This window comes from Dermacentor silvarum, chromosome 9, assembly GCF_013339745.2.
Source record: "Dermacentor silvarum isolate Dsil-2018 chromosome 9, BIME_Dsil_1.4, whole genome shotgun sequence".
Taxonomy (NCBI): domain Eukaryota; kingdom Metazoa; phylum Arthropoda; class Arachnida; order Ixodida; family Ixodidae; genus Dermacentor; species Dermacentor silvarum.
The window spans coordinates 67,596,120-67,609,901 of record NC_051162.1 but is presented as its reverse complement, the minus strand read 5'-3'; positions in this window follow the sequence as shown (position 1 = coordinate 67,609,901).

The window sequence follows — 13,782 nt, the reverse complement described above, 5'->3', positions numbered from 1 at the left end:
CTGTCACTGTTCGGCAGCGCCGGAAATGCATAATGATTTTGACATAAAGTGAAATGATTTCCACATATTGTGTAAGCACTTTTGTCGCTATGTAATATTCTCGTGATTTATTAAAAAAACAACTGCATTTAATCACAGCTGCTGGCCCCTAAATTTGAACGATATCAATTTTCGGCACCACTTCTACATAGAAATAAGAGCGCAAGCACACGGCTGGTTTTCTAGACAGACAAACAAACTGCGTTCCCTTATCTTCTGCTTCCATGTGAAGGTCTTGCGGTCTGAATTACCATATTTCATGTAGTTTGGTAAAAAGACACGTTGGCAAATGAAAAAAATAAAAACAAGTAGCGGCTGCAATAACTTCTCAAATTTGACTACAGGATTCAAACACTGTGCTCCCAAGGTTACGCCAATATTGTGGCTTTCTATATGGCGCAGAATCTAAGTGGCCTTCACTGAGCACCAGTCGCACCAAGAACAGACTATGCAGAGCGTCCCAGACATACTGATCGACCATCTGATATATCTCGAATAAAGACTCACGCAGATCCAACGACATCCTTTAATCTATGTGGTACGAAGCTTTTGTGAAGTAGTTAATCGAATGCTATAAATTTGCCCATTTCATTCCTGCGTCTTCGGCGTAATGGTAAAGTGTACTAGAAGGGGGAAGTGTGTTCAGGGGCGGCACGCGCCATGCATTGCCGTGATCCGGCTTATACGACAACAGCGCCGCCTCCAACATCCGTCGCTCATTCATTGAAGTCAGTTGTGCTGGTTGTACGACGCTAGTGCGTACGTCGAAGTTTGTGTTGTTTGTGGTTCCTTTTTTAGTATATTTAGTTCAAACGACAGAATGTTTAAAATAAATAAATAAGGGTTTCCTTACCCCTGAGGTATTCGAATTTGAATTATACACAACGGTTCTCACCGCAATATAAAGAGTTGAATGCGGCGAATTGCTTAATTGTTGAATTAATTTCAATTATCGAACTTTAAGATAAGTCAAGTATTTAAAGCTTATCCGCATTAAAGAATTAATTAACTAATGCATATTACTCTACTGTTGGCTTGCATTACTCATATTACCTAAATAATTGAGCAATCAGGTTAATAGCCATTTTCCAATTAATTACTTTTACTATTGTAAATTTATTGTTGATCATGTGGCTATTAGAAATGAAGTAGCCAGTCTCTTTACGTAGTATTCATATATTGTTTGAGTGATATCTGCGTACGAAGGGATACGTTTTCATTGCAACATTTTTTTCATGTGTGACACGTCATTTCCACAGTATGTGCATTTCCAAGAAGCAATCAGGGATGTGTTAGCATTGACGTAGTAGTGATTAAAAATGTCACAGTTTCGCCCTAAGGGGGAAGCAATTAATGCGATAGCAACACAGCAATGTCATACGAAGTAAGGTGAGCGGCTTTGGTAGCAATATGAATTGTAGTAAACATGTGCTGATTAAGTAAGCAGGTGGGCTGCGGCGTAAGTAGACCGACATGAAGAGAGACTCGATGACCACGAGCGTGTGAAACGGTGGTGTTGATGAGAAGCGCTTCCCGTGGGCAGCGCGTGCGAAGGGACACACCTGTAGCGCTGCACTGCCGATCCGGGCAGCATTGCATGTGTAGCGTGCGTTGGAAAATGTGGCCCGACTATTACTAACTGTGGTGTGAGCGCGCACAAACAAACATGAATACATCACACTGAATGACTGCAGACAACGACTGTCAAAACGCTGGCAGCAAGCGCATATACGCCGCAGCGAGCGAAGGTACGTGCGGTCTATCGCTTCAACGGAAACTGAGCGGCGAATGCTCAGCGCATAAAGGTCAGAGCCGTGTGGAGATAAGAGACGGTGCGAGCGAGCGAGCGACGAGCGCGGTTGTTGGCAGAGTAGAAATGCGCCCCCCCCCCCCCCCCGCTCCCTCCGGCGCTCGCTTCCCGCTTACTTGCTTGCGCGTGGAAGATTGAGTGCGTTCGCTCTCCGTGACAGCGTGCGTTCCCGCACGCTTCCGCTCGGGCATGCGGCGCGCGGCGAAGATTTTATCTATACGGAACCTCACGGCGACGGCGACGGCGACGACTACGGCGACGGCGATGCCGACGGCAGAAATCCGGTGAAAGTGTCCATATAATTGCTATCGCAATAAAAGCAGATTCTTAAGCGCGATGTATGCAACGCGCCGTAGCGCACCGAAAGCGCTGCATGACGCAACAGCCTATGCTGTGCTGGTGCCATCTCGTGGCTTTCGACATTATGTGCCGTCAGCCCTTAGTTCTCCCTAAACACACTACCCCATATTCTAGTACACTATAGTAATGGAAACTGGCGCCCGCATGTGCTTTCACGCGCCTATGCTAAGCAGCGCAACATGCGTGGCGATTATCTCAAAGAGCAAGTGTAACATAATAGCCACCGGAACACGCGCTGATGTGTTGATGTTGTATCACTAACAGATTTCATATGCGGCGTGTTACGTCATCACTAGGTTGCTATGAAAGATGAGTGCGTAGTAAATAAAGGGCCGTGTTTTTTCACGGTATCAAGTGTGCTGTTTCGCTTCTGCTGCTCCCCGCGAGTTGGCTATGACAGTGGCGACGAGGATGAAAGTGTGATCTGCTGGTGCTGCCTGGAAATTCCCCTGTTGAGGCTGTGTTCTCTGCCGTATATCAGTTGAGAATGCGTGGAGTCGGCAAGCTTGAGCCGTTCGACGTGGGGACAACCAGCTGGGATGAGTATCAAGAGCGGGTAGAACGGTTTTTCATAGCCAACGACGTCAAAGATAAAAAAAAGCGAGTAGTACTTCTCACCTGTTTGAGACCTGCCACGTATACATTACTGCGGAACCTGCTGTCACCGTCGAAGCCGTCAGAAAAAAGCCTGTCAACGATCCTTGACGAACTGAAGAAGCATTTTTCGCCGAGACCATCGAAAGTGGTTGCAACGTTCAAGTTTAATTCAACAATACGTCATTCTGGTGAAACGGCTGGGGATTTTTTCGCTAGCCTGAACAAACTTGCTGACGATTGTGCTTTCGGCACGTTCCGAGACAGCATGCTTCGTGACCGCGTTGTGGCAGGGATCAACGACGAGGCAACGCAGCGACGACTGTTGGAGTCACCAGATTTGTCCCTTGATACCGCAAAGAAGACGGTTATCGCGATGGAAGCGGCGAACAAAGATTCTCGCGCGCTGTCAACGGCCAAGCCAATGACTGTTGCGCCGACGAATGCCGTGTCACGTGATACAGGAAAGCAGAAGCATAAACCTGTTTCATGTTTCCGCTGCGGAGGCGAGCATCTGGCGACGCAGTTTCGACATGCAAGTAGCGTCTGTCACAAGTGTCGAAGCAAGGGGCACCTGGCGCGAGTATGCAAGGGCAAGGCGGTTACAGTTACGAGACCAAGCGGTTCAGGGTTTTTGTCCCGGAAGCATTAGTCAATCCATACCGTAGGCGACGAAGAAAGCCGCTCTGAGACACCGCCACCGCAAGGCTACGAAATGTGGCAAGTGCGCGCACCGGCTCACGACGGTAGCCCGTACCAGGTTGAGGTATCCGTGAATGGAACTTCACTCATTATGGAACTCGACACGGGAGCAAGTGTGTCTGTCGTGGCGGAAGAGACTTTTCACCGCACATTTCCGTCATGTCGTCTGGAACCGTCAAGCGTCATGCTGAAAGGTTACACCGGTGAACTGTCCCCGGTGCAAGGCAGCCTGCCTGCCACTGTACGACTAGGAAACCATGAGTGAGTGCCTGGACGTGTTGTACGTCGTCCCAGGACACTGCCCGTCCCTGATGGGACGTGGCGGGATGAAAGGCCTCGGAATTGAACTACGCAATGTGATGAACGTTAAGGCTATCACGTCGGTTGAGGGACTCGTCGCTGAGTATGCGAGTGTTTTCGACGACGCCTTGGAAACTTTCAAGGGAGTGTCCGCGAAAATAACAATCGAAGGACAACGTGAAGCTGAGGTTCTTCAAGGCTCGTCCTGTTCCCTTCGCAAAGATCGACCGCGTCAACGAGGAACTGATGCGCATGGAACGAGTTGGAGTGCTGCGTCCAGTTAAGACTTCGGTATGGGCGGCGCCTATCGTGCCTATCTTGAAGCGAAGTGGCCAGATTCGGATATGTGGTGACTTCAAGGTCACTGTTAATCCCGTGACAGTGCCTGAAAAGTACCCGATACCACGCGTTGAAGACCTGTTTAGCCGTCTTAGCGGTGGCGAGAAGTTCAGCAAGTTGGACTTGAAGGATGGGTATTTGCAAGTTCAACTGGACGAGGCATCCCGCAAGCTGAAGACAATCAACACACCAAAAGGACTTTACCAATACACGCGTTTGCCTTTTGGCGTCACATCTGCTCCTTCAATTTTCCAGCGGGAGATAGAAAACCTGCTGCAAGGGCTCAGAGACGTTGTGGTGTATTTCGACGACGTTCTTGGGACCGGACGCGACGACAAGGACCATCTAACAAACCTGGGCCTAGTCCTAAGCCGACTGAAGCAAGCTGGGCTTAAATTGAAGCTTGATAAGTGTACCTTCCTCGAACGGCAACTTCAATACCTGGGTCACGTTGTCATGGCTGCGGGGTTTCAACCCAACCCTGGAAAGGTAGAGGCTGTGCTGAAGGCGCCTAGACCCAAAGATGTCAAGGCATTAGAGTTACCTAGGCCTCGTCAACTTTTACCGCAGGTTTCTGCCGGGGCTGTCTGGTGTGTTGCATCCTTTGAACGAGCTGCTTGTGACCAAGGTGCCTTGGGAGTGGCGTGAGGATCACGAACGTGCTTTCCAAAGGAGCAAGGAGCTACTCGTTTCAGCAGCAGTGCTGGCGCATTATGACCCCAAGAAACCCGTGGTTCTCGTATGCGATGCGTCACCGTATGGCGTTGGCGCCGTTCTGGTCCATAGGGAAGACTCGGGGGCTGAACGACCAATCGCATTTGCATCACGAAGTCTCGCGCCAGCCGCGAGAACTACAGTCATCTGGACAAAGCTCTTGCGCTCATGTTTGGCGTAACCAAGTTCCGACAATACCCCTGGGGACGCGAGTTCGAGGCTATTACGGACCATAAACCATTACTGGGCTTGCTCGCTCCGGACAAGCGCGTGCCTGAGATGTGTTCACCGCGTATCATGCGTTGGGCGCTGATGCTTGGAGCATATAACTACAGGCTCATGTACCGGCCGGGAGCAAGCATTGCCAACGCGGATGGTTTGAGTCGCCTACCACTACCAGTGTACGCTCAATCTGTGGAGAGGCCAGCGTAAGTTTTCATGCTGGAGGCTGCTTATCCTCGGGTACTGCGGTCGACTGTAGTTGCGGAAGCTACGTCCAAGGACTTAACCTTAGCGAAGCTACGAGATGCCTTATGGTCTGGAGCTGAGCTACGTGACCCCGAGTTCAGGTTCTACGCAGATCGAAAACTTCAGATGAGCGTGCAAGAAGACTGTATACTTCTCGGATCGTGGGTGATCATCCCAAGTGCATTGCAGCAAGACGTGTTGCGACTCCTTTATGAGGGGCACCCTGGAATGACCAAGATGAAGGCTATCGCCAGGAGTCACGTCTGGTGGTCCTCGTTCTACGAGTATAGTACTGCTGCAATTCGTCAGTGTCAGGTCTGCCAAGAACACGAGAGGGTTGCGCGGCCATAGCGATGATGCCATGGCCGTTTCCGGACAGACCATGGTCTCGCCTTCATATGGACTTCGCTGGACCTTTGAAGAACCGCTACTTGCTGGTCGTTATCGATGCATTTTCAAAGTGGATAGAGGCCGTGCCTATATCTACACCATCGGTAGAGGCAACTATCTCATGCCTGATGGTTATGTTTGCCACTCACGGATTGCCAGATGTCGTGGTGTCCGACAATGGACCAGCGTTCGTGAGTGAGGAATTCAGAAGCTTCCTGTATGAAATGGCATCAAACAAGTACTGGCACCTCCATACCATCCAGCGTCAAACGGGGCTGCAGAACGGGCAGTTCAGTGCATCAAGTCAAAGCTAAAGAAATCGACTGAAGGGAGTTTTACATGCCAATTTGCTGGTATTCTTTTCAATTACAGGATTACTCCCCACGAAACTACCGGGTGCTCACCAGCGGAGCTGATCATGGGCCGTAAGTTTGACTGCTCTAACGTTGTTGCATCCAGACATGAGAGTTAATGTCTTGCTGAAGCAGCTCAAGCAGAAGATTATCCATGATGGTGGAGCTCGAACCACGCCGCCCGCAAGACCCGGAGACTACATCTATGCACAGAATTTCCGTTCGGGGCCAACCTGGATGCCAGCAAGAGTGACTGGCAGAGCCACAGATAACATCGCTGACGTCGGTTCGTCAGACGGTAGGTGTTGGCGGCGCCATCAAGAACACCTGCGATTGAACTTCGCCCCATTTAGTGCGCCTCCTGGACTGCCGCCTGCGCGACAGACTTCTTCGCCGCCGCCAGGGTTACCGCCTGTGCAACCACGGAGTGCGTGTCGGAACGGGCGGGTGTGCAACCGGCTGCGCAACTAGTTCCGCTACCCAGCAAGTGTGAGTCCGAGCAATCGAATCCCGTTGCTGATCCACGTCTTGAAACATGCAGCGAAAGTGGAACAACAGTAACACGCGATCTGGTTGTGCCTACTACCCATGACAGTACGCCAATGCTGCGAAGAAGCACGAGGACAAAAAACCAGTTGTGCGTTTCTGACCACGCAGGCCGCTAAACTATCGTTGTTTTTCTTTTTTGTTTGTTGGTGGGGAGGAATATAACATAATAGCCACCGGAACACGCGCTGATATGTTGATGTTGTATCACTAACAGATTGCATATGCGGCGTTTTACGTCATCACTAGGTTGATATAAAAGATGAGTGCGTAGGAAATAAAGGGCAGTGTTTTTCCACGGTATCAAGTGTGCTGTTTCGCTTCGCCTGCTCCCCGCGAGTTGGCTATGGCTGCAAGTTGGCACAATAGAAGCCTGTGTGCGACTGTTGCCTAACGATAGGCGCCTTACCTTAGTATTTCTTGTGAAGAGTGACCGCAGCCTGAGGCGCCCTTTTCAAGAATAAAGAGCGGAACTCCATGGTGCTTTGTGTATGTGCCTTCGTCACCATGCAACTAGAAGAGACTTTTTAGCTGGTTTATCTGCGTGTTTCCCGCAGGAGTCATGCGTATTAGAAGTATATACAATGAAGAAAAAATATGTGTGGCCTAATGGTAAAATCATCTGGCTGCTCTGCTAAGAGATCAAGGTTCCTTCCATAATCGAGCACCTAATACACTTCGCATTTTAAATGTGAGCTATTCGGCAAAAGGACCGCAGCACCTAGCAGCACTCCGCAGTCACGCTGAGGAAAATCAGGGGGCTTCACAAAGAATGATTTGCTTTGAAACTTTCGCAGTGTGCTAGGCTAAATTTTGAGGTTTGTCGAGGCTTTCTTCTTCTCGAATAATTACCGTTTAGTATGTGCCCAAAGGAGGCAAAACTATCAGAAATATAGCAAAAAGAGTTATATATGTTTTAGGTTCTCATTTGCAAGAATATGTTTATGTGGTTAGAAGCATTTTCCCTTACACTTCGTACATTTGGAGGAAATTCATATATCTGAGAGTGTATATTCACTATCTTCGTAACGCCCATTGTTACGGGATTACGAATTTATATAAAAAAGGAATAGTTAGCCAAGCGTTCACGCTAACGACAAGGTCGACAAACATGGTGTTTGATGCAAGTCAACTAATAAATGCTCACTACGTTCCTTAGTTATGTCTCGTTCTCCTTTTCATTATTTTCATTCTATTCTTATTGGATGACAACTACTGCGCGTTTTCGGCACGAAGAGCTATCATTGATTACGCGGTTCATGTACAAGTGACCTAACCGACCACTTTCACCTGTAAGTGGTTACAGGACAGCCAGATCCCATATACGCAAATTCGCCTAAAGTGAGTTTAAGAGACCTTGCATTGAAAAACACTTGAACATTGTGGCTACTTGAGTGGTCATTGCATCAAGGCATTCATATAGGTATGTGCGCTCTACGTGCGTCTGTCGAACTAGGCGCACGGTCACCTCAACAAAAAACACGAGGAAGTGACCTCGTGCTCCAGCTTTCAGCTGTATTGGTGAGCGCTGCAGTCCGCGTTACATGCAGTCAGCATGACACGGCGTTCCGTCGCAGACACTTGTGAGGGCACCAATGGATGGGTCTAGCATCCCCAGTATCGATGCGATGGGTTACGAGTGATGTCTGGCCAAGCTGGGGCGAAGCAAAATGATAAAGATCGCGGTAAGCTGCTGACAAGCGGCCAAGGTCTTCGGACGGAGAAGCGGAGTGGTTAGATGAAATCATACCCTGAAGAGCCATCATACCCTCAAGCGTAGTACTTGTTTCGGGTCTTTCAGGTGACGACTACGGCGCATCGATAGTCAGGGCCTGCGGGTCGTGTGCGTCCAAAAGGATATACTTCGGTAAGAAATTGTGCGGTGCGTCCAAAGTTAAGAATAGGTATGTATACGTCCAGTTCGTCAAGAGTCACAACAGAGTGAGGGAGAGGAATACAGCTATTCAAGGGAGCGTCCAGAGAAGTGAGGATCACGTAGTCACCGTCACAAACAAGGGGCTCTGAGGTCAGTGTGACATACGTCGCGGTACCTGGTCTCAGATGAACTAGGTGACACATAACGCGGTGGCGACTCGGTTTTGCGGTCGGAAACAGAAGGGAGTTCTAACTGTAGAAGGTAAGATGAGCAGTCAGTGAGGGCAGAATGGGTGCTCAGGAAGTCATGGCCCAGGATGATGCCATGGCGACACTGGTGCAGAATGGCGAATAGGACTGAGGTCTGGCGGCGAGCGAAGCTAACACGCTCCGTGCACATGCCAACGACGCAAGGTGTACCGCCGTGAGCAACGCGAATGGCAAGCGCCTTGGCGGGCGTAAGAACCTTGCGCGCACGTCGAGAAAGGCAAGCGCTGATCACGAGTAGTCCCCCCCCCCTCCCCATTATCTATGAGCACCGAAACAGGCACGCAGTCCACTTCTACGACCAAAAGGTGCTGTCGCAAGGGTCAAGGGAGGATTTCCAGGTCGGTTGCCCAATGCAGCATCACCGCTTGGATCTGCACTGGTCAGTTTTCCCCATAACGACGTCGAAAGCATGGTGACGGAGGGTGACGTAGTAGTGAAAAGTGAGAACGTCGGTGGTGCGGAGATGGTGAGCGGTCATAGCGTGGAATCCTGGCAGGAACATCAAAGGGCGGTAGGTCATTGCGAGAACGCAACAACCAGGATGGACTGTCTTGCAGGCGGAAAATGTACGCGGGGCAAGGGGACGAATGCCATTGATAGTGATCACGTTGGGAAATATGGCCTATCATATTGCAACTGAACCATAATGGTCTGTCGTGACGCGCGCGCCACTAGTTTGATCATGGTATTGGGATAGATCGATTGTAGGCGATGAGGCCGAAATAAATTGCTGACCGCAGGGCGACTTACAGCACAGATGGGATGAATGCCCGCGTTCACCAGCTCTTCGCGTACGACGGCTTGGATCAATGATAATGCCGGGCGGTACTCGTCGTAAGAACGTGCTTGAGGAACAGACGTAGACGCGGCCGCAAACTCACGCCGCACAAGACTCAACAATTTTTCAGTACCCGTACGTTGAGGTAGCGGCACTGTTAGGCAGCACCAATAGCTGCGTGAGACGATGGCTCCTCGCTTCTTCAAAGCTTCGGTACTCTTTTATGGTATGAGTGAGTGATTGAAAAAAAAATTATTGTAGCTATGTACAAAGAGACAGTTTGGGACGAGCCACAAGGGACCCGCCCCATACAAAGTCTAGGAGGGGTTCCTATTCCGGGGCCCCTGTGGCTTTTGTGGCAGCCTGGGTTCCGTCCACCAGAGCATGTTGCACCTGTATGGTCCATTTATGGTACCGTCGACAGTCGAGCAGCCCTTAGATATCAGTAAACAAAGGAGTCATCGGCGATGCTTTTAAGTGTGTGGCGGACTCGGACACAGAGCTAATACGTCTTAATTAATTGTACACGACGTATAGTACAGTTGATGTTTGGGCCCGCCATGTGAGACATGAAAGGTTTGGGCCGAAAAGTCAGGCATATGATACCTTTTGAAATGCGGGCTTCAAAATAGGTTGGTTTCTGCCGGCCACCCCTGCTTTGGAAAATGGAATGTGCGGGTCGCTGTCGTCGCGCTCGGGAACAACAGCGCCACGTGTCGCAATTTTGGTGTTCTGGTCAACAGTCACTTGTGCAATTTTTTTTTCCACTGGGACAGTACATGCGTGAGTTTGCTTTACTGCTTTGTAATATACACTTGGTTGGACCGGTCTAGTGTGTGTCTTTTTTTTACTTCTACTTTTAGTCCGAGTTTCGCATTTTATTTATAATACAATACCAATCCAGGTAACGTGTTCTTGGAGGTATATGTGCACTGGCCAGCATATTTCCTAGTATTGTGCAGCAATCATATGAATATGCAAAAGTAGAAAGAGAAAACCAAAAGAAAAGTAACAGTGCTCATGCAACGCATGTGTAGAACAAAAAGGCAGTGCCATTGTTTGAAAAGGTCGCTCCCACATAACTGTCACATTTTACAGGTACCCAGTTGTTGAGCTATGGGCCTAGACCTAGTCTAAATGCTTATGCTAAAATTCAATACCCTCCAATAAGACATGCCACTGCTGCTGCTCCAGATATGGACGTATGCAGAGCAACACATTCATTTATTGACATACCCTCTGGTCAACGTCTTGCCAACCCTAACGTGAGTCTCGAACACTGCATTCGCTAACTATGTGGACCAGTGTATATCATAAGCTCAGTATTGCTCTTTGCTAATTGAAACCACACTAAAGATGATATCTGTCCGAGGGAAATATTTTCCATGTGCCTCAAAATTATTTTATTAGCACCACAAATCTCATGTCATGCACGCTTACGCGCACGCTTACGCGCCTTACGTACAGGATGCGAACCTTCGTGAATCTCTACGGAGTCGGTAAATCGAACGAGATACCGATGCTGACAGCGAAAAATCCACAGAGCTCATCTTACGATGAGTGTTGAGGCTAATGCGATTAGCTTAGGAGCAGTGTCTCGACTTACCGCATTTTCAGTGCTAAAACGCATCGTATACAGACAGACACCCCTGTAGTGCTTTCATGGGACATGCGGCGCCATCTAGGCCCATATTCTGGTGAAGTTCCTGCTTGTGAGTGAGAGAATATACATTCACGCCAAGTTGTATTAATATATATGACGTGGATTTGACTTCAGCCGGTACCAGAGACATTTCAATAATTTTTGTCGATGATAAGCTGCCAATGTCCTGAGACAACTACCTAATGACCCAAGTTAGAGTCAAAGAGGTTCACTGTAGAACGGCAAATACACGGTTGCACATAACTGGTGACCCAAGTTAGCATTCATCAAAGACGTTCATTGAAGAGAAGCAGATACCCCTTGACCCAATAAGCATAGCAGATGTTCATTAAAAAGTGGCCCACACCAAGTTAACCAAAGAACGGCAAGTACCCAGTTGCACATAGCAAGTGACCCAAATAGACAGCACAGAGGCTTACTGAAGTGTGGCGTAGCTAATTTCGCGTACACAGTAACCCATTTTGAGGCGAACGACGTTCATAAAAGAGCAGCGCTTAAGCGGTCATGCATACGCAGTGACGCAAGCTTGTGTGAAACGAGGCATCTGATTACCAGCATATGCCCAATATCACATACCCAATACCCAAATTGGCCAGACCACTCGTTTCGAACCTGTGTTTCTTAGCACAGCAGCCCAATGTTTACCACACTAGACCACAGACTACCAGTAACCAAAGTTGGCGTTAAAACGGTTAGAAATGTAGAAAACGAATAAATAAATAGACAGACACCGGAGATTGGATAGAGTACCATAAGAATGAATTAGAAGAAACCCGCGAAGGACCGCACAGGAAGAGTGGTTGATGAAAAAACATGGCGATTTATTGGAACAACAATGATGATGATAGAGATTGAGGGAAGCAGTTTCAACGACCTCCCGCCGAAAAAAAGGAAGGGTTTTTCGGTGCCTGCGAAAATACAGTCCGGCGAAAACTGACGAAGACGATCAGGTCCAGTTGGCCAGCGTATAACTCTTTCACAGGCATTGTACGTTGCTCACTGGTACGAGATAATTCGTATTGGGATCCGAATGTGCCGCACAATATGCCCGGTCCGTGTCCTCTTGTCAAAAGCGGGGGTGCGATTCTATTACTAGCGCTAATTCAGTGTTCATCGAAACATGGGTCAGCCGATCTAGTTCAACGTTAAGCACTAGTACTATAGTCACATTGGCAGAAAGACCAAGCATCGACCACAGAATATCGAAAGCTTTATTGCACCCTTGATCATCGGCTAAGGATACAACAAAGAGGGCAACTAATGCTGTCTTTGCACTGCGGGAGCTTACATAAACATCCGCGCTTTGACGCATTGTGGGCCTTGCTCCATGATGCCTTCCGATTCTTGCCTCACTGGATATCTGCATAGGTCGTTTTCTTACTGGATAGCTGATGGTTGCTTCTGTCAGGTAGGATATCTTCGGTATCAAGCTATCAGTTGTGACAGGGATGGACAGGGCAGTGGATTGACGCTCCTCTACGTTCATAACACAGTGAAGGTGGGCCTTCTGTTGTCGGCACCTGTACTGGTGGGAAGTGATTTGGACTTCACTTCATTCGTTAGCCATTGTGGTTATATTTTCAATGTGTATGTGTTCCTTTGCCTGGACGGCGCCGTGACTCTTCGGTTAAAATTATTAGGTCATCGGTGGCTCCTGGAATGGGCCGTTGTCAGACCGTGTGTTGCTATTTTCATCGGTCGCATGTCCCACCCACTATTCAAAGGTATCCTTCACTATCCCTGTGATTAAGAACAGGAAGCTTTGATCTTAGCCCAAAAGGCCGCGAAGCGAATAACTGGGGTTACAAGAGCTGCTTCTAATTTGTCGTTCTTGTGCCTTCGACACAGCTGCTATAAAGTACAAGGCGATGACGTCAGTTGATAGTTGTCTTCAGTTCCGTCATTCACGTCAATAACCATGTTACTGCAGGCTTTAGAGACGGCGATTTCCTTTTCATTGGGTGGTGCAATGTCATTGAAGATTGCTGTCTTTATGCCGTTCGTTTCTGCACATTCAGTATGGTCACGGCTTCAAGCTTCTGCCTTACAATATATTACCTGTTCTGTTTTCTGCAACGCTTCGAAGCCGAAAAACAACAGGATGGCGATTTCGCTTTCAGAGATCTGTGACACGTCTTCACTGCTTGCACTCTGCCTCATATCAATCGCAAGTCCGAGTTCAGGCTTTAGCGCAACCAGTTTACCCCTGTATACCTGACGACAACTGTGTGTGGCAGCACAGCCAAGGCTACATGCTTCAGCTCCGCAGCCTTGGCCTTGCTGCCACAGAAAGTTCTCGCCAGGTATAGTCCACCTGAAAAGTATATGCCCTACATGTGTCATTATCAGAAATCGGTACTTCCACCATTTTAGCAGCGAAGCTGCTTAGGCTCTCAAGATGTCCGTTGTCACCGTCGTCGTCGTAGCTCCCCGTCGCGCACGCAGCGCGCATACCAACCGCGCACAGGTGTTGCACTGCGCCGGCGCCGCTCCGAAACCCCTCTCCGTGCAAGCGCACGGCGTCATGCGCAGAACCGTTCGCAGAGCGCACGCAGCGCGCATACCGACCGCGCGCAGGTGC